Source organism: Cryptomeria japonica, chromosome 4 (genome assembly GCF_030272615.1).
Source record: "Cryptomeria japonica chromosome 4, Sugi_1.0, whole genome shotgun sequence".
In the NCBI taxonomy this organism is placed as follows: Eukaryota; Viridiplantae; Streptophyta; class Pinopsida; order Cupressales; family Cupressaceae; genus Cryptomeria; species Cryptomeria japonica.
The window spans coordinates 480,177,039-480,199,272 of NC_081408.1; positions in this window are offsets into that span (position 1 = coordinate 480,177,039).

Consider the following 22,234-nt stretch of genomic DNA (forward strand, 5'->3'; position numbering starts at 1 on the left):
GACCCATGTGGATTGAAGTGTTGGAGAAGGGAAGCATTTATGACTCTATAGGAGTCTTAAATGGGTGAGATGATGGGTTGAGGGTTAATCTTTGATTAGGATTGTGCAAATGATTATAATAGGGATTAGGCTAAATTAGAAGAGGTTAGAAGAGTCTAGAAGGGGATTAGAAGAATCTAAAAAAATATAGAAAGAGGTGGGTGTGGGTAAATAGGATTTTACAAAATCTATTTAAATGTGCAACTTGCATTTGTAGGAAAATGCAAGTGGATGAGTCATTTTTAAATAAATCTTGATAAATTTAAAAAGGGGATTTGATTTGGTAATTCATGATTTTAAATAAATGTTAAATTTAATTAAATAGGAAGAAGGAGGTGAATATTAAATAAATTAGATTTATTCATTAACTTGGACTATAGTTAGTAATTAAATAAATTGATTAAATTTATTTAACTAGAATAGCAGAATAGGATAAGGTGAATTAATTAAATGTCAATTTAATTAATAGAAGATTATTAGTCATTAAATAAATATTTGATATTCATCTAATTAATAGAAAAATTTATGTGTCTACATCATGATATTAGTGTCAAAAATATGAGCAAGACCACACAACAAATCAACACCAATTTAATCACTTTGCACCATTCTTTTTTAGTCGTTCAAGCAAAGGGATTGCCTCACTTTCTGAGTATTGTTAACTCATCCATTGTTGAAGTTTTAAAAATTCATTGTCAATATTCTTCAATTGGTCTATAGTAACCCTAGTTAGTGATTCATCCACATCATGAGAAGTATGTAGAAAATGGGGATAAATGGTTTCATTTGTTGGATTAGAGGAAACACCGGCATTCTCATGGAACAAGCAATCTAACTAAGGCTCCATATCCTTAGTGTTTAAACCTTGGGAAGCCTTAAGTCTACAAATTCTTATCACTAGAATATTGTATGGAGGACTAATGATGATAAAACTCATGACAAAGGAGGGAAATTTGAATGCCAAAATTGAAAACTATGATTAAGCAAAGCAATTTGATATAACAATGATTGATTAATCAAGAATTAAAATAATGTGAACTATGAATTTGAACAATAAATATATTTAAATCATAATATAACATGTCATAATAATCAAATATGAAAATACACTTAAATATTATGCAACCCACACAAGTTAATTTAGAATAATAAATTAGTGTTTTTGTGAATTTAACCTCTAAATTTATGTAATTCAATTAAAAATAAAAATTATGAATGCAAATTTGAATTTTAAAATGCATACAAAATCAAATATGAGACAGTAAATCATAATTAAGCATGGAAGATGTGATAGCCTTGAAAATGACTATGCAAAATTTGGTGTCCTTGACAATGTTTTGTCATTTTGAATTAATGTTGCTCTCTTTTTTTGCCCTCAAGGTTTATGGTTTCTAAGTTTATGTGTTCCCAGGTGAGCCTTTTGTTTTAAACCTAAAGGCTGTTATGTTTCTTCATTACCTTTTTACTTAAACTTGAGGGTCTTTTTCCATCATCGAAGGGACTGTGTTCCTTTCCCTAGGCATTATTTCTTATGCCGACCTTTTATTTTTCCTAGATCATATGTCTTTTCCACTATGGTCGAGCCCCTTTTTAATATTGTAGTGGGTTTTTATTTTCCCTAATTCTGGCCTTAATGTTTCGGCTTATATCTTCATGTTTAAGTACTGAGCAATAGAAGGTTCCATGATTTTGCACGTGCATCAAATGGATGGTGATGTTTTAACTCAAGCAAGAAGATGCCCAAAGGATAGCGGCAAGTATTGAGTGGACATTATAACCTGCACGTAATGAATGAGCAGATTGGACAGCCCTCGCAGTCCCACAAAGGAAGATGCAGGGAAGTTAAGGACTGTGGCATTGCAAGATGATGTCACGTGTCTCAGGCAAACCAGGAAGGTGCGAAGGTGGGGCTGCTAACGGAATTGAGCTAGAAGATGACTGGATGATGCATGGTTAGAATTTTGTGGACCCATCTTGCTACGTTGGAAGGTCAATAACAATATTGATCGATGGTGATCATGCAATGTGCCATGCTGGATAGATCTACAACAGATATAGAGCATTTTTCAAAAGGAGTGATTGGGGTTGTTTCATTTTTATTCACATGGGAAAATAAAGGCAGAAGAAGATAAGCTTGTTGACATGGAATAAATAGAGACATTTTGAGGTACGTGGATGCCGACTAATTCTTGAAAGGCCGATTTTGGAGGTGTTTTATTGGGTCGAGTCGTATTAGTGAAAAAAGATGGCAATATCAGCAGGTTTTCATTGCCACCACGGAAAGAAATTGAGATCTTCAGAAAGATCAAGGGGGTAAGGATGATTCATGAGCTAAAAGAGAGGTGATCAAGTGTAATGCCCCGCCAGGAACCCTAAAGGAAAACAACACAACTAGGAAACTAAAGGGTGAAATATTATTTTTTTTAAAGATTAAGTGCATTAATTATAAGCATTGCATGTTTAATAACACAGTGGAAGTCTAACACATGATTTCCTAAGGGTTACCAATGAAGATTAATTCATAGATTATATTAACATGGTTAATCTAATTATCCATTTAATTAGATAAATTAAATGCTTAAGTTTAAAACTACACATACATCTAAATTCCATAATGAAAGAATCAAAGTATTCTAATGCATTTATTTATCCATAAACCATCTATACACAAGACCAAAGCAACTGAATTAACATACATTCCACTGACATAATATTACAATATCCATAATTACATAGCTTCCAAAAATACCACATAATCCAAAAGTTACAATATCAAGGTTACATAAAAGTCTGATACAATGACCACAAGGTCTCAACTGAACAAAGATCACAAACATGAGCTGGAACATGAACCACGAACCAAGAAACACTAGTGAAGCCTTTCCTCGCCTGAAGATACAATCCAAAACATCTGATGGGAAGTGGCACTACCACCCGACCATGTGATCCTGAAATGGAACCACCCCACAATGCTAGGAGATAGTAGAAAACCCTCAAGCAATAAAAAGTAAGACAAGTACGAAAGAACTACATGACTCCGCAAACATCCATGTGACTCAACTCACAAACACTAGTGACTCTAAGGAGAGAGTGTCATCGCATGGCTTATGGTGGTTACCATGGTAGGCCTCCATAGGTCCTGGCCCCCATCCTGGGTTATCTTGGTAACCTCTCTTGAACCTCCGGCTCCATCTAAGTCTCATGCGGACCCTACCAATCCTTTCGTGAAGACAAGGTGGTAAGTTTGCCATTCCAGGCCTTCTCACAACATTATGAGCCCTGTACTAGCACTCACCTATGCACGAGGTACATTATCTTAATTAATATTTATTCTACCCACCCCCTAATCAATTATTAGGTTATCACTTCTTAACTGACTTTCGACGGGTTATCCTGCCATCCACTTCGGGTGTAGCCCTCGCTCGAAAGCCACTCTCTCTCATAGGACACTAACTGGAAAGGTCTCTCTCTACGAGAACTCTATGGTGAAACAGACAGCCATATCTAATCCTGACAAACCACAGGTGAAGGATACACAATCACTAACCCGGGATTGACAATTTGGAACAAAACACACAATGGCTTACATCAACAAGGTTACACAACAACACCTGACCAAGGAGATATAATAACATATGACATAATGACAACTCAACCAGAATTGCAATGAAATTAAGCTTAACTACAAACACCATTTACACAAGATCCTAATACAGGCAATCTTTTCTTAAAATAGCCAAAAGCATAAATAACTTGCAATTAAAGATTTTCTAGAAAATAAGGAAATACAACTATATTAATACAAAGAAATCAGTTTTGTCATTTGTCCAATAAAGTTAAAGCAGTCACATAAAAATTAATCTCCTAATTATATGTTCATGATTAATTTACAAATAATTCTGAATAGCTTATATCCATAATCTAAATTAAATTTCAAATTAAAAATATATATATAATAAAATGATTGCCAATAAAATCATAGGATGTGTACTATCAGAGATTCTCATAGTAAGGCAGAAAATCAAGAAAATTGTTGTCGAGAAACTTTCAAAAGATAAGGACTCGGTATCCAAAAAAGGGAGATTCTGAAACAAAAATTTTGCAGTCAAAAAATTAAAAAATCAAGAACAAAATCGTTCATGTAAGGTGAACTTGGTCAGAAGGGCAATGAATTGGCAGTTTGATTCTGATGATGTTTTGATTCGATGGATGTGATTTTTTTAATCCATTTGCTAGCAGGATGAGTAGAAAAGCATTGGAATGATGATTTTTCCCATGCATGAACACCGCCAAGAAAGGTATTTTCATTATAAATATAGCTAGGTGGTGTCTTCAATTAGTAGAAAGAATAAGAAAATTCATTATCTTCTCAGAATGTTTTGAAATGGTGAAAATGATTTTTGAGCAGTATCGTGCTAGAAGTTAGACTGAGCTCTGTGATACTGGATGGAATTCTTTTGGGAGTGAGTATGCTTATATTTGATGGAGTCTTGAAAATGGGGAAGACAATCGATGGAGGCTTGAAATCAATTTCTTATCAGAACAAGCCCTTCAGGACTCATCCTTCGTCTCTCCTTTGTCACTCATTGGTAGAGGTTTAAAGAACGAGCCTTACAGAAGAAAAGGAGCAGAACAAGGTTGGGATTGGGGCAGCAACCGATCATCTCAGCATAGGCATGGAAGCTACAACACTTTCCCTTCACTTTATGTTCCTCTGTGAGCTCCTCTTTCCATTTTCTCTGATCCTGGGCATGAAGGTTGAATTTCCTCCTCTAGTTTAGGGGCGACTATACTTCTTGTCAGGATCTAATTTCCCTTCTTGAAGGGAAATGCTCTACAGAACAAAGATGATGCATCTCACAGTCCATTTGGAAGCATTTGCAATGATAGTGGCATGGCTCAAAAGGTTTTGTTTCTACCAAAATGCAATTAGAAATTTTATTTCTACTTCGTCATGAACGCCAGCATGGACAGTCTTTTGGGATACTCTAAGGAATATTTCTATAACAAAGTTATAAGCGGTCTTATGAGCTTGTGACAGGTGTCTTCTCTGGCCTAAAGCTTGTTTTCTCCCTTGTTTCTATAAAAGGGAATTCAAGGCCATGAGACAAAGGTCGAGAAATTTGGTTCACAAGTTTGGTTCCACACTCTTGGTCATGTATAGTAAGTCTAGGTGAAATGAGTAGATGGTAATAGGAATTTGCAGAGCAAATAAAATGGGTCTTGTGTCTTATTTTGTTTGAGGTTCTTGAAGGAGTTATATGTAAGATAGTTTGTAACAGAAAATAGCTTATTAAATGAATACAAGCATAGTTCAAATTCATTTTCTCTAGTGTGTAACTTTGTTATGTTTTAAATGAGTAAGATCAAGTGTTTTCTCATTTGTTGCATTGTTGTGATGTATGCATTTTCCATCTTATGCTCTAATCTAAGGGGTTGGTTAAATTTCTAGGATAGCATCTGTAGACTGATGGGGCTTATACATGGATTATGATAAGTATTGTGGGTTGGGACAGATAGATGAGATGCATTATCTTAAGATCTCTAGCTATTAGATTAATATTCTATTATATTTCATCTTATGTTTTATAATTTTAGTTGCCCAATGGATAAGACACTAGTTGTGGCTTTAATTCATTTCCAGTAATAGTTCTTTACTCATAGCTCATTGACAACTTGTTGTAAATCGATAATATCATAATATCTTTTCATTGTTGTATATGTCACTGCTTGTCAAAAGTTGTCTCATGCTCCAAAGTAGGTCGAGGATCACTGAGAGCTAGCTACTTTGTATCATTCTCCCTCTTTGTTGAACCCCTTTTAGGAGTGAGACCTTCTGCTTTATTTTAATATTGTCTGCAAGTGTGGTGTGGAGATTGCAGGAGCATTAATGGATCACCCTCTTGCATTTTGCAGAGCCCAAAGTGAAGAAGGGTTATCATAGTCCTTGGCATATGTTGGTCCAAGTCCCCAAGTATCTCAAAAATAGTCTAGAGTTAGCCTCTCCACGCATGATTTGAGGGCCCGACTTGATTCTTTCCCATGTGGTAGTGTAAAACCCCACCATGTGCAATCTGGGGAACCAACAAGATGTCAGGTTCACCAAAATGTAATGTGGTGAAAATTAAGAATTAGGATTTCACCAAGTAAATCCACTAAATAATCCAATTAACACAACATAGATTGAAAGAAGAGTGAACCCAATGGATCTAGACTAAATCCCTAATCGGAAAGGGCTAAGATTCTTATTGGATTCACTGGTTGGAATTGATTATCCTCTTCCTTAGTTGAATTTGGAAATGCAATTGTGAAATTAGGGTAAAAGTATGAATAGTTGAAGTAAATTGTCGAAAACAAATTTCTAAAGATATCACATGGAGCCACAAACTGAGATCTGGACCAAAGAAAATGATTATTACCTATTCCTAGAAGTTTCGCCTAATTTTTTAGGACCAAGTAGCATAGATTTTCCCTAGTCCTCTGAATTTTCCACTGTTGAAAGTTGAACTTGCTTGTCACTATTGACATTGATGGCTATAATTCCTGAGTATAGCTCCTGCACCTATTTTTTGCACATAGAAAGAGAGGGAAAGATGTTGGGAATGGGGGTTTACCTTAGGTCAAACCCCAATTTTGGAATTAACCATGAAATTGAATTGATAAATATAACAAAACATTGTAATAAAATACTTTCCTTTTGAGGGAAAGACTGAAAGTTATGAAATCATAATGTATACCTTCATGAAGTTTTGTTTGGCCTTCACACAAAGGTTTTAGGGTTTCATGTAGGATTTCTTTATAAATATTGATCATGGATGCCATCTTGAATACTTGAACTTGACTTTACTTCTGCTCCAATGCATGATGAATGATTGATTTCTTGCTCACTTGACTTGAAATAGGATCATAAATTTGCCTCTTGAAAAAGTTATCTTTCAAATGAGAGGGGTAGACCTCCTTTATACTTGATAATCTGAAAACAAATTGAATTTCCAGAATAATCTGACAAGGGATCAAATTTCTTGCTCAAACGAAATGACCATTGTGAGGCCCTAATTTAGGGCATGATTAGGAGGACCAAGATGCCCAATGCCCTGGTCTTGAAAATCAAGACTCCAGAATGAGGGGAGAGATGGAAAGGTGATGAAAATGTGAGTTTGGAATGTGGTTAGCATTATAATCAGGCATCATAAGACAAAATGCCAAAGTGAGGCCTAAGTGAGGACAAAATTGTCAACGAGTACAATTTCTGATGCTACAAGAGTAGGCTTTCTCCCCATCATTCCATGATGTGTAGGAGATGTTAGCACTTTTCTTGTTCTTTTGGCCCAATATATCTTATTTGTCTAATGTTATTTTGGGTTGGATATGGTTTGGACAAGTCTAGTACTTGTTCCAGGTAATAATTTTTAAAGACATCAACCCAAGTGTCTTAGGATTTAAAGTGATCCATTGAGTTTTGAGCCCTTGAAATAAATTGTAATGTCCCTCTAACCCTAACACAGTTAAGAAGGTATTATGTTATAGAATCCATGCTTGGATGCAAAATAAGTAAGTATACTTGATATTTATTTTTAGATGATATATGTTAGATTTAGTGGGTTATGATGATGATGATGTAGGATGTTGACTTCCCTCGGAGAATATCCATATGCTCATCGTTGTAGTGGGATAATATTGATGTCATTATTTAATGCAATTAATTAGATTAGATCACTACTGGTATGTATTAATGGATAATAAGGTGTGAAATGGATGATATCACATTATTCAAATATGCGAGAATGCATGTGATGTTAAAATCTCCTTTCGATGATTTTAGTTATTTTGATTGTTTATATGTATGTATATGCATGAGCAACACACTTGACATGTGAATATTTTAATGAAAACAAGTATAGAGCATTGAGTCCACCTAGATCCATAGGTCTAAGCATGCCCATATCCCCAATGATGGTTATTAAGAGATGACACATTGGTCAATCCCCTTAAGCCTTGTTCATTGCACTTAGTTGAGTGTGATTTACCCTTATTGAGACTTGTTTCATATCTCAACAATTTTCATTGGTAATGTATGGTGACTGTGAACCTATGTGGATACCTCATAGAGAGTGTATTTGTGTTAAAGTGCATTTCATATGAATTATGTTGCTTATATGAATCTATGCTTTAAATAGTGATTTTCATGAGTTAATTGTTAATTATGATTAATTGAGTTTTAATAGAGTATTATATGATTTTGTATGGTAAAATAATGTTTGAGTAAGTGTTTTGGGGTTCCAATTTCAATCAGACTTAAAATGAAGTAATTGTTTATTTAAACTGCAATTAAGTATCAAATTGGATTTTATAGAGTAAATGATTAATTAATATTTAAAAGAGATTATTTAATATTTACAAAGAGATAAATAGAGAGTATTTGTACTAATTTTACTTTGCATTGTATGACTAAGGAAATTGGGTCATTTGGGAATTAAGAAAATGTATCTTAGTTAATTAGTTATTTTAATTATTTTAATTGTTTGCAAAAAGTGAATAGTGTATGTAGAAAATTGTGAATGCACAACTAAAAAGATTGAAAAGATAAAACTAACAATCAAACAAACACACATTTCAACCACACTCAAGATTAGGAGGCCAAGAAGTAACAAAACTAGATAAACAAAATAAAAACTATTAAAGTGCAAACTCTAGATTATCCTTTGATTTGATAGTCCCTAATTTGATGTGTGTTCGCTATATTGTAGATGCTCGATTTCGCTCCAAGATAGTGAATGCAAGATGGATGCTAAGATAAAATGAGATGCAAGATGCTTAATGGATGTACAAACTGGTGAGTAAATAATTCTGCATTATGAGGGTATGAAAATAAAAGTGGATCATTTGTGAAGGAAAATGAGGGGATTAAATAGGCTAGAATGAGAGATAAAGAGGCATGAGAATCAAACATGTGTCCCTAAGAAGGGCAAGAGTCATGAATGAGAATGGCATGTGTCCTTGAGAAGGACAAGTGTCATTAGAATGAATGACATGTGTCTCTGAGGATACATGCCTATTTGGGAATGAGACATCCAAATAGGAAGGTTCTACTCCAAAAATAGAGATATTTCCATGTTTTGGGATATTTGGGATATTTTTCCAGATTTTAAGAAATTTCCCCAAATTTTAGGAACTTTAGGATATTTTGGGGAATGTGCACACATATGGTGAGGGTTAAAGGATAAGGTTGACCAAAACCCTTGATTAACTAGGCGGGTTATATTAGAGGAAGGGTTAGATGGGGGGTTAAAGTTAGGAGGCATGTGGGTGAATTAGAATTAATTAATTCAATAAGGGATATTAGGAGGAAAGGACAAAATGAATTAAATAGTAAGATTATGCATTTGATGTATTTAATAGAAGAAAGGGGGAGGATTTAATTAATTAAATGATTTACGATTGTCAAATAATTAATTACAAGGAGACTATAGCATAATTAATAAGATTAATTAGCTAGAATGAGGGAACACTAATTAATTAAATAATGCGTAATTATTTAATTAAAGACATTTGGGATAGATAAATTCAATTAATTAAATTAATCAAATTTAGGTGTCTACAAATAGTAATGTTAATTTTTAAAGGGAAAAAGAGTGCATTTCATACTTAGCCAAATTTTGGAGAGGAAAAACCCTCTTCCAATTTCGTAGAGGAAAAGCCTTCTTCTAGCTTGATTTTTGGATTTTGAATAATAAATTGGTTTGTGAATGGATTCGTTCATGGGGTTTGTTCCATTGGAATAGGAATTGGGAGGCTATCAAGTTATCCAATAATTGTGCAAATTTGTTTGGTATGTTGGGAGTTCTTTGCATTTCTATTTTGGACGAAAATGCGGTGGGGCTTCCCATAAATTCTTCATTATTTATATTTTGATTTAAAATTTGTTGCAAATGGATTGTAGTGTGATTTTAAGCATTCTCCCTCTTTAAATTTTTCATTTGGATGGATATATAATTTGTATGATTCAAATTTGGAAAACATGGGTCTATTTGGGGAAATGTTGTTAAAATTTAGTGAATTATGGAAAGGGAATTTTAAATGCATTTTTGTATTGCTTGGTGCATGGAGGCCAATGAATTTTCTTAGATTTTCATTTTGAGCATTTTGAATTTTTAAGCTTTTTGAGGTCCATCAATGGAGGGTGGCCTCCTGGACTAGTTTTTGTCTAAAAATGAGTTTTGTTCAAAAGTGGAATTTAAGTGTTTTTATACCATAGTTTAATGTGGAATGATAGATTTATATTATAAAATTTCTTATTTGGCTCGGTTTGAGTTTGTCTTCATTCAGTTATGATCATTTGAAGATTGAGAATGTGTGTATGAATAGTTAAAATGTAATAGAAATGTTGCATTGTGTTAGATGAATAAAATCGAACAAGAAAGAAAAATTGGCATGTTAGATTTGGTTTGATATTGATTTAAATGCTTGATCTATATTGATTTTGGGTGCTTGATCCATGCCTTTTTAGTTGATCAATGAACTTATGTTCATGTTGTGAGTAATTGAGATAAATACAAATGTGTGTAATGCAATCAAGTGTGATTGATGCCTTATATGCAATAATGTATTTAGATTTTAGATTTCATGTTCATGTTGAGCATGATGAGCCTTGGGTGTAGTTGATCAAGATGGTAGGGAAGTGGCTCCTAATGTGGCACCAAGCATGAGTATTCACTCAGTTGCCCATTGGGAGTAATATGAAACAAGTGATTGAGGAAAAATGTGTCAATTCAATATGTATAACTATATATGTGTGTGTTTCCCCGCATGCCTAAGTTCTTGTCTAGGCTTGGGATAAGTTGAGAGTATGAGATCATCCATGAGAGATATTCTATTGGTAGTGGGTTCCTCATCTTCATGAGAGGATCATTCATTCTGTGTGAGCTATTGGTGCTCAACAATGACACTTCCCTATTGTTTCCCCTATCATCTAACTATTAGGATTAATGATAGTCCTAAAGATACTGAGAGGGGGAGGTGAATCAATATCTAACTGGTTGACAGAATATTTAACCTTATTAAGTATTTTGCATTCCAAAATAGTGTACCAGTAAATAATAGTTAATGCAGTAAACAAGAACGATAAAGACAACATAGAAAACACACCATAACACAAGATGTTTAACAAGGAAACCTGGTGTGGGAAAAACCTCGGTGGGATTTGTGACCCACAATATTCACTCACTAACCAATGAATAAATATTACTTACAATGAGCGGCCTACACATGCAGCAAGGCCAACTTCCTAGAGCTCACTGTTCAATCTACAAAATAGAAGTCTCGCTAACTTACAAAATGGATTATGAAAATACAATACAATTAATAGGGAGAAACTCACAAATTGGCTCAAATTGTGTGTTTGTAATCAATTCGGCTTGCAAGTTCCCTCAAAGGTGATTGTTGAAGGTTTTTCCACTTGTTTAGGTACTGTTTCTTTGATGTCTTTCATTCTCTATGCTTCATACCAACCCTAAGATCTTCCTACCATGTTAGTTCTTATTTTCATTCATACTTGCTCTCAAGACTCACAAAAGTGCAACTTTGCTTCTTAGCTCCAAACACCAAAATCTCTCACCAAGAGTTGAAGGAGGTCTAGGACATTTTCTAACATCCTATTAGGCTCATTTCAACTTGGTTTGGTGATCTATTCAATTGTCTTCTTACTCGATTTGAAGAAAAGCTCAAAACAGGGCTACAAAGAAAGAGCCCCAATTAGCCCTCCAAAACTGCTAAAACGCTTATAACTCCACAAACTTACAAAACACTTCATTAAAACCTTGCATATCTGGATACCCTTTATGGAGTTCTTTCAATTTTATTCTATGAGGAGGTCTGAAAAGACCACAAAATTGCTGTCCTATAAATGTGCCTAAAAACAAGGGTGTTTGAGAGTTTTGAGTCTTCAAACACCTTATCACCATTCCAAACTCTTCTTCAGACCACCAAATATCTTGATAAGGTCCATAAAATCATTATAAAACCTTCTAAATTCCTTCACTACAAGCATAAAGACAAACACTTGATGTGCAACCAAGTTTCAAGAGGAAAAGTGCTCAAAAACCATTGTATTCAACACTTTGGCTACTCAAAACGCATTCCAACAAACTATTAATTGAAACATCCTCCCATCTGGTCTAAAATATATTTCCAAACTTTATTCCACCTTAGGAAACCAAAAATGAGGTCCACTTGGCGGGGGTTTGCAAAGAAGCTTTGTTTAACACCATGAAAATTCACTAGCCGGGCTATTGGAGCTCGCCTAGTAAGCAACAAAAACAACTTTATTTGTCATTTCCATCAAAAAAAAAAATTTATAAACAAGAAAGCTATGTACAAAAACTTGAATCTCAGAGGCCATGGAGAAAGAGCAAAAGAAAATCAAGTTGCTTCCATTGTTGAAGCCAAGCCCTTACTCAACCGAGAACAAGGCTAAAACAAAATAATTTTGATACAATGTTAAAACTTCACACCAGCACACAAACCCAGGTGATAAATATTTAAAACAACATGGAACAACTTCTAAAATTAAAACAATATAGCCAAATGCTTAGGAAGTACAAACTGCTATAGCATATGGAGCAAAAATGCAAGAAAAGTGACAAAATTCTTAGTTTTTGTATTGAATTCTTCTTGTTTTCGAATGCCAACCTGATACAAAGTTGTTTGGGGCTTTAAATAGTCACTCACAACCTAAATCATGCCTAGGTACAGACCAATAACCACCTTTTTCCTTATTTTTACAAATTTTCCAAAAATTGTCAAAATGTTGCTTGACAATTTTGACAATTTTTAGTACAATGAGCATTTTTTACTTGTGAGACAAATAGACTTAACTCTTTCATGGGAAATGTTTTACTATAACCACACAAGCATATTTCAATGCCTAACAAGGCTTTATAAGGCATTTTGACTATTTTTTCACATTTTGCCCATTCTAGGCTTACAAAGCATAAAAGGTCAAAAATTGACCAAAAACTATTAAAAAAAAAAACCTAAGACACAAAGGACACTTAAACACACAAAAAATACCCTTTGAACATACAAAAAGTCCATTATTAATTTGGGACCAACATAGGCCATTTCAAACAAAAATTTGATGAAGTGCTCCATGAGCTTCACTAGGTGCTCCTGCACCATACTCCCCCAGAGACAAAGAAGTCAAGTGACTCAGTTTGGAACCAATGAGGGATCAATTATAAACTAAATAAAGTCTGATTCAGGTACCCAAGTAGCCTTAGAGTCTGGTTTGTTCCTCCACTTGATCAAATGCTCCATATAGACTTGGTGCCTAGTCTTTTTGAGAATCATAGATTTCAAAACTTTTGCAGCTTGAGGCATGGGTGTAGAAGGAAGAGATGGGTCTGAAATTGATTGGTGAACTTCTAAAACTCTCTCATCCTCCTTGGGAAGCTTCGCTTTGTATGCAACCACATTTGCAATATTGAAGATAGGATACAATGCAACATCATTAGGCAAATCAATCTTATAAGCATTAGAGCCATACTTAGCCAAAACCTTACAAGGACCTATCCTCCTCATTTGGAGTTTGTTGGGAATTCCTTTTTTATGTCTAGACTTATTCAAGTGCACCATAACAAATTCACCAAGTGAAAATTGTACATCTTTCCTTGTTGCATCAACTCTAGCTTTGACCTTTTATGAGGCATCTTGGAGAGCTTTCTTGACTTGATCATGGACCTCCTTCATAGACAGAGCTACATCATCAGCTTGACCACTTCTTTGATGCACATTACCAAGGTTTCTCAACTCCATAACACCCCCTATGTGCATACCATACACTATCTCAAAAGGACTCTTGCCAGTAGACCTGTTGACACTGTCATTGTAGGCAAACTCTGTTTGGTGAAGAATCTGATCGCAACTCTGTCCATACTATTTTGTCAAACACCTTAAGAGGTTACCAACTATCCTATTGACCACCTTTTTTTGGCCATCGGTTTGGGGATGATAGGCTGAACCAAAAGACAAGTTAGTACCCAATCTTTTCCAAAGAGTTTTCCAAAAATGTCCAAGGAATTTGACATCTCTATCTGAAACAATACTAATAGGCAAACCATGGATTTGAATAACCTCTTTGAAAAACAAATGTGCAATATGACTAGCATCATGAGTAGTTTTGCAAGGAACAAAATGTGCCATTTTACTAAATCTATCAACAACAACAAAAATGCTATGAAAACCAAGCCTTGTTTTGGGTAAACCAACCACAAAATCCATAATCACACATTCCCATGGCCTTGTAGTAATGGGTAATGGCTGATAAAGACCAACATTGGTAGATGTGCCTTTTTCCTTTTGGCAAACCATACACCGCTCAACATACCTCCTGATATCCCTTTGCATTCTTGGCTAATAGTAGAAACGTTGCACAAGTTCCAATGTTTTGTTTAGACCAAAATGACCACTCAAACACCCATTGTGCTTCTCTTGGATCATATTTTCCCTCATTCACCCTTTGGGAACACACAACTATCCACCTCTAAACAACAAACCATTTTGCAACGTAAAGTCAGCATATTCACTATGAAAAAGGTTTTGAAATTCTTGACAAACCTTGTAAATGGTTACAAAATCTTCATCATTTGGATAAAAATCCTTGAAGCAATCCACTCCAATACTCTGAATCTACACTTCTTGCACTGTTAGTAGCCTTATACTCAAAGCATCTGCTACTTTATTACATTGTCCCTTTTTATGCTTAATGGAAAATGTATATGATTGCAAGTGCTCGACCCATTTAACATGTCTATGACTCAACTTATCTTGTGAATTCAAAAAATTGAGAGCTTGATTATTTGTGTAAACAAGAAACTCTTTGGGCAGCAAATAGTGCCTCCATTTTCGAAGAGCTTGGACAAAAGCATACAATTCAAGATAATAGGATGAATACTTCTTTTTTGCATAATTGAGATTTTCACTAAAGAAAGCTACTACTCTATTATCTTGACTCAAAATAGCACCAACTGCTATGTTACTTCCATCAAATTCAATAGTGAACAACTTATCAAAACTAGGAAGAATGAGTATTGTTTGTGTAGCTACATTTTGTTTCAGGAGTTCAAACCCCTTATTAGCCTCTTTGGTCCACTGAAACTTTGTCTTGACTCCACCTTTAATAGTATCTAGCATAGGTGCACAAATATCACTGAATCCCCTTATAAACTTCCTATAGAACTGTGCCAAACCATGAAAGCTCCGTACTTCACTTTTTGTTTTTGGTGTTGGCCAATTGGTGATGGCTTCCACCTTTGATGTGTCTATTTTCAAGTCTCCACCAGAAACTACAAAACCAAGATAGACTAGTTCTTGCTGCATAAATTCTCACTTCTCCAAGTTTATTGTTAGTTGCTCATCATACAATTGTTGCAATACAAATTTGAGATGCTTTAGATGTTCATCTTTAGTTCTACTGAAAATCAAGATATCATCTAAGTATACAATAACAAATTTACCAATAAAATCTTTAAGCACTTCATTCATGAGTCTCATGAATGTACTAGGAGCATTAGTGAGACCAAATGGCATAACAAGCCACTCATAAAGTCCTTCATTAGTTTTGAAGGTTGTTTTCCAATCATCACCTTCCTTTATCCTGATCTGGTGGTAACCACTCTTGAGATCAATCTTTATGAAACACTTTGCACCTCCCAAGCAATCCATCAAATCTTCAATCCTTGGGATAGGGAATCTGTATCTGTAGTGATTATGTTAGTGGCTCTTGAATCTATGCATAGCCTCCATGTTCCTCCTTTCTTTGGTGCTAACACTGTAGGTATGACACAAGGACTTATGCTCTTCCTTATCAAACCTTGATCTAACAACTCTTCTATTTCTCTAGCCACTTCTTTATTTTGTTCTTGGGTCATCTTATAGGCTGATTTGTTGGGTAATGAGGCTCCTAGAATGAAGTCAATTTGATGGCTTATGGCTCTAGTAGGTGGTAGGTTTGCTAGTGCTCCATCACTTATGATTTCTTTAAAGTTGTCTAGTATTTGTTGTACTTCATGAGGTATTTGAACCTCCGTTTCTTTCTTTTCTTCCTTTGGTTTCACTATGAGAGTAAATCCCACTCCTTCACCCTCTTCAAGAGTGTTTATGAACTCTTTCTCACTCACCAACAAGGCATTTGCATTTTTGGAATTGCTGCCCTCTCCTTCATCATTTAAGGACTGAATTTTATATGTGACTCCATCTTTTTTAAAAGAATAAGAGTTCTTCTCACCATTATGAATGGCTGTTCTATAAAATTGTCATGGCCTACCCAGAAGTAGGTGGCAAGCATCCATTGGGAGTATATCACACAAGATTTTATCCTTATAACCCCCTATTATGAACTCAACCCAAGCTTGTTCATTCACCACCACATGTTGCTCCTTGTTGAGCCAAGTGACCTTATATGGACTACTATGTGGAACTCTCTCCAATTTAAGTTTATTTGCTACTTCCTTAGACACAATATTTGATAGTTCTGATACTTAATATAAGTACAGATCCAATAGCCAACAAGATGAGAGGGGGGGGTGAATCATACAAACTTAATCATCCATAAAAACATTAGATTCAACCTCGGTAACATATATATCAGTCATATAACCAAAACTGTCAAACATGCAAACTCAAAAGCATATGAAAAATATAAACCTCAGAACACCAGACTTAACGTGGAAACCCAAATAGGGAAAAACCACTGTGGGATTTCGGACCCACTAAGAAATATACTCTTCTAGAGTATGCTTGGTTAAAAGCAAATCCTATTAAAGATTACAAACACATTGATAGATGTGACCCGGTTAAGTGATTTCCCTCAGATCTGTTAGGATCTTCACTTTGTTAGAAGTGACCTTGTCAAAGGATTTCAAACACTCAATCAGAATGTCACATTGCTAGACGATTTACATATAAGACTGTTAAGTCCACTCGGTTAAGAGATTTTCTGTCACTTTCACAAAATAACAGTAATAAAAATCTATTTGTAACTTCACATCTAAAATGCTAAAGCAGATTCTTATTTGTTCAATACAATCTAGGCATAGAACTAATCTTGTCTATCTATTGGGCTTCTATACTCTGTTATTCTAACAGGTCTTCAAGCTTCTGTGCTTGGTAATCACTATATAGCATCCATGTGCATACACTTTCTCGCATACATTGTTTATCAACAGTTTCCTATTTATAAACAATTAGGTAACCGCTTAATCTCCTTGATCACATTTCCCATGATCAATCATAGCCATTAGATCTTCAATCTTGTCCAGGTTCAATGCATCTTTCGATCTGAAAACATTTTACCCCACCTTGGAACTTGCATAATAGTCTTGGAACTTGTGTCAGGGTATTGCGGTTCAATCTGAGCTGTAGATCTTCATGTCGACTTTCCATTTCCTTAGATTCGTTAACAAACTTCTTCCATGGCTTACCAATCATTGATCTGCTCTAGCTCATCAGCTTCTTTCATTAAATACCGCATGTAAACATTTAATGCATTCTGTTATAGCTCAGTTACAACTCGATAACAACTCGGTGAATACTAAACTTCACTCAGTAGACATTCTGCCTTCATTAACCAATAGTGATAACCTTAGGGTTTACCGACTAGGTTCCTTAGGGTTTACCGCCTAGGTTCTTTGCTTGATAACATAGTATAGTATTAACCTTTACATTTTACAACATATGTATGATGTTAAAACAATCTAAAACATCATGATCTCATCATTGTCTGACTCGATAGTAGTTGCCCGTTGAATACCTTATTCATCCCTTTATTCATCATATTCTTTCTTATGTCTTTTACCAACTTCTTTATAATCTTCATATCATACTTCTCAAGATATGGCAACATCATACTGAATTAGAAAATCAATTTCTTGACATCAATGACAAAATAATAATATCAAGATAGTAAAACATCTTTAATCAGTTATATCCATAATCATCAACAACCTTCTCAATATCCTTATTGAAATGCCAACAATCTTTCATTGTCTGTTATAATGCAATATTGCCAACAATCTCCCCCTTTGGCATTGATGGCAAAACCAATTGATTTGACCTTAATAGATTTGGATTGCTGTGATTCTGAAATGCTGAAATACTCTCCCCCATACATTAGACTTCTCCTATTTTCTCAATCTTCTTTCCAATCTGTAGTCTGCTCTTCTCCCCTTTCATAGGTATTCTCCCCCTTTGACAACAATGCCAAAAAAGAAAAGAACTAAAACATAATTTGTTTCTGTAAGAAGTTATTTCCTGTTGTTGTGTATCAACTGAGTCTCGGTCAGAGCATTTGTCTTCAATTCTTGTTCCCTATAATATTCTCTGTATTATTTCCAGTATCAATTCCAGTACACTTTTAGAAAACATCCTAAAGTGTATAACTCTAGCATCAACTCCCAAAAGATATTCAATAGAGTCATCGGATTGATGCTTTCACCAAACTTGATAAGTGAGTAGAAGATAGGGGTAGGACCCCTAACTTACTTCTGAGGTATTCAAAAGTGTCCTTTGGTAGTGGCTGGGTGAAGATATCTTCTATTTGCTCCTTTGTGCTAACATATTCCAACACCACTTTCTTCTCTTGAGCTTCTTCTATAAGATAATGATATTTGATAGATATGTGCTTTGTCTTAGAGTGCATAACAGGATTTTTTGAAATATTAATGGCACTAGTATTGTCATAGAATATAGTTACTGGCTCGGTAACTTTCTCATTTATACCTTCCAACGGTTGTTTGATCCATGCAATGTTGGTACAATTCAATGTTGCAGCAACGTATTTAGCTTCTGTTGTTGACTATGAAACACATCCTTGTTTCTTGCTAAGCCAACTCACTAGTCTTTCTCCTAAAAAGAAAGCTCCTCCACTTGTGCTTTTCCTGTCATCAATGTTGCCTACCCAATCAGCATTAGTATAAACTTTTAAATCAAAATCATTTCCTTTCTGATATACGAAGCCATAATCCTCTGTGCCTTTCAAGTATCTAAAAATTCTTTTGATTGTTGTCATGTGTGTTTCCTTAGGATCTGCAGAGAATCTTGCACTATACCTACTGCATGTGCTATGTCTGGTCTGCTGTGAACAACGTATTGTAGCTTTCCAATCATGGATCGGTAGAGTGTCTCATCAATAGATGTAGATTCATCATTCTTTGATAATTTATAGTTGGTAGTCATAGGAGTACTTACTGGTTTTGAATCATCCATTCCAAATTTCTTCAAGATTTCCTTTATGTATTTGGATTGAGTAATGAAAATCTCATTTTTCATTTGCAGTATCTGTAAACCTGTAAAATACTTTATCTCACCGATTAATGACATCTCAAATTCTTTGCTCATTTCATTTCCAAAGTTCTTGCACAAAGAGTCATTTCCACAAAATATAATATCATCAACAAATATGGCTAAGATCAGTATTCCATTTTCATCATTCTTCATGTACATGTTGTTGTTCTCACTTGTCCTTATAAAACCAATCTTAATCAAATAAGAGTGAAATCTTTCATACCATGCTCTTGGTGCTTGTTTCAAACCATATAAAGCTTTGTTCAACTTACATACCTGATCTTTATTATTGTCTTCAACAAATCCTTCAGGTTGTTCAATGAAAACTTCTTCTTCTAATATTCCATTCAGAAATGCAGATTTGACATCCATTTGATATACCTTGAAGTTCTTGAAAGCAGCATAGGCCAACAATGTTCTTACTCCTTCAAGTCTAGCAACAGGTACAGAAGTTTCACCATAATCAATTCCTTCTTCTTGTGCATAACCTTTGCAAACTAATCTTGCTTTGTTTCGAATGACCTCCCCTTTTTCATTTAGCTTGTTTCTGAAAATCCACTTTGTACCGATTACATTTTTTTCCTTCAATCTTGGGATTAGTGTCCATGTGTCATTCTTCTTGATTTGATCAATCTCTTCTGTCATAGCATTTACCCAATCTTCACTGTTAAATGCCTCTTTTACTATTCTCGGTTCAAATTCAGATATCAAACATGTGTTTTGTCTCAGTTTGTTCCTTATCATCACTGGATCATCCTTATCTCCTATAATCTAACTTGGTGCATGATGTCTTCTGACATACTTGGCTAATACAGGCTCGGTAGGCTCTGTATGATCTTCTTCATCACTCGGTAACTGGATATTTTCTTCATTTTCTTCAATAGTTTTCTCGGTAGGACTTCTCGGTTGCACATAGACAAATTCATCATAGTCTTCTGGTTCTTTGGAATTTCCTTCATCATTTCTTTCTGCAAATTCATCAATTTTCACATTTGCACTTTCTACTATTTTGTTAGATGATTTGATCAGACATTTAAAGGCTTTGCTTCTAGAAGAATAACCTAGAAATGTTCCTTCTTCACTTTTCTGATCAAACTTGCCATTTCTATCATCTTTATGAACATAGCATCTTTTTCCAAAGATTTTAAAATAACTAACATTAGGTTTCTTATCATACCAGATCTCATTTGGTGTCTTCAAAGTACCTTTCTTCAGTTGAACTCGGTTCAAGGTGTAAACAGCTGTGCTTATTGCTTCTCTCCAAAATGTTTGTGGCACCTTCTTCTCAATCATCAATGTTCTAGCACAATCCACAATATCTGTTTCTTCTTTCAGCTACTCCATTCTACTATGGAGTTCTCGGTGCAGAGACTTGTCTTTTAATACCATGATCATTATAGAATAAGTTGAATTCATCAGATGTGAACTCTCCTCCTCTATCTAATCTAAGATATTTCAGTTGTCTCCCTGTTTCATTTTCAACTCTTGCCTTGTACCATTTAAACATTTGAAAAGCTTTTTATTTTTCCTTTAAAAACATTACTGACATCATCCTTGAATAGTCATCCACAAATAATATGAAATACTTATCACCATAATAACTTTGAACTTTCATAGGACCACAAAGATCAGTTTGCACTAGATCTAAAATTCCCTTAGAAGTGTAAGACTTACTTGTAAAGCTTGATCTTTTCATCTTACCCATCTGGCATCCTCGGTACATAGCATTCTCAGGTTTTTCAAGACTCGGTAGACCTCTTACTCTGTGCTTCTTACTTATCTTGATCAAGTTATCAAAATTTACATGACAAAACCTCTTATGCCATAGCCAGGTATCATCAATCTTTGCATGCAAACACTTATTCCGAGTTGAGTCAAGGTGAAATGTATTACCTTTTGTTTGTGTCTTGGTAGCAGCTAACTTTCCATTCTTGTCATGAACTTTGACAATTCCTTTCTGAAATTCTATTCGGTAACATGTGTTGTTTAGCTGTGCTACACTCAACAAATTGTATTTCAAACCTTCAACCCAATAAACATCATTGCATCTTGCATTATCAAGAAGTGTTATAGATCCTTTACCTCTTACCAGACATGGTGCATCATTACCAAATCTAACATAGCCTCCATCATAATCTTCTAACATAACAAACTTGTGTTTATCTCCTGTCATATGATGTGAGCATCCACTATCTATAATCCAAGAATCATTAGTGTTTATGTGAGATATTAGGGCTTTTTCTTCATACCTTTCTTCATCTGATCCATCCTTGATAGCCACATAAACAACTTCCTCTATATCAGTCTCATCTGGTTTATCATCGTTAGATTCCTCATCAGCTATTAAGCATGTCTTTCTATCTCTTCTTTTGAAGTCTCGGTGTCATCTGTAATGGTTATCTTTCTATCTTTCATCTCGGTAATCTCTCTTTTCAGTAAAATCTTTGTCAGGACAGTTAGAAGCCATATGTCTAATCTTATCACAATTGAAACATTTCAAAGGTAGTTTTCCTTTATACTTACCTTTGCCTCTTGGTAACCTTTTGGCTAATAGTGTTTCAAACTCTTCTTGCTTTCTGATTTCTTCATACAGTTTGTGTACTACTTCCATGTTCTTCCGAAATCTTTCACTTGCTCCACTATGATCTCCTTCAGAGTACTTATACTTTCTTTCATTGTAATCATTAGATTCATCAAGATGAAAAGAACTAAATACAGATTCAACTTTATTTACCGAAGATCCACTGTTATCAAAATTACTTAACTCAATTGCATGTAGCTTACCAATAGTAGCATCCAAGGAAACTGGCATATTAGGTACAGACCTCAATTCATTGATTGCTAAGACTCGGATTGC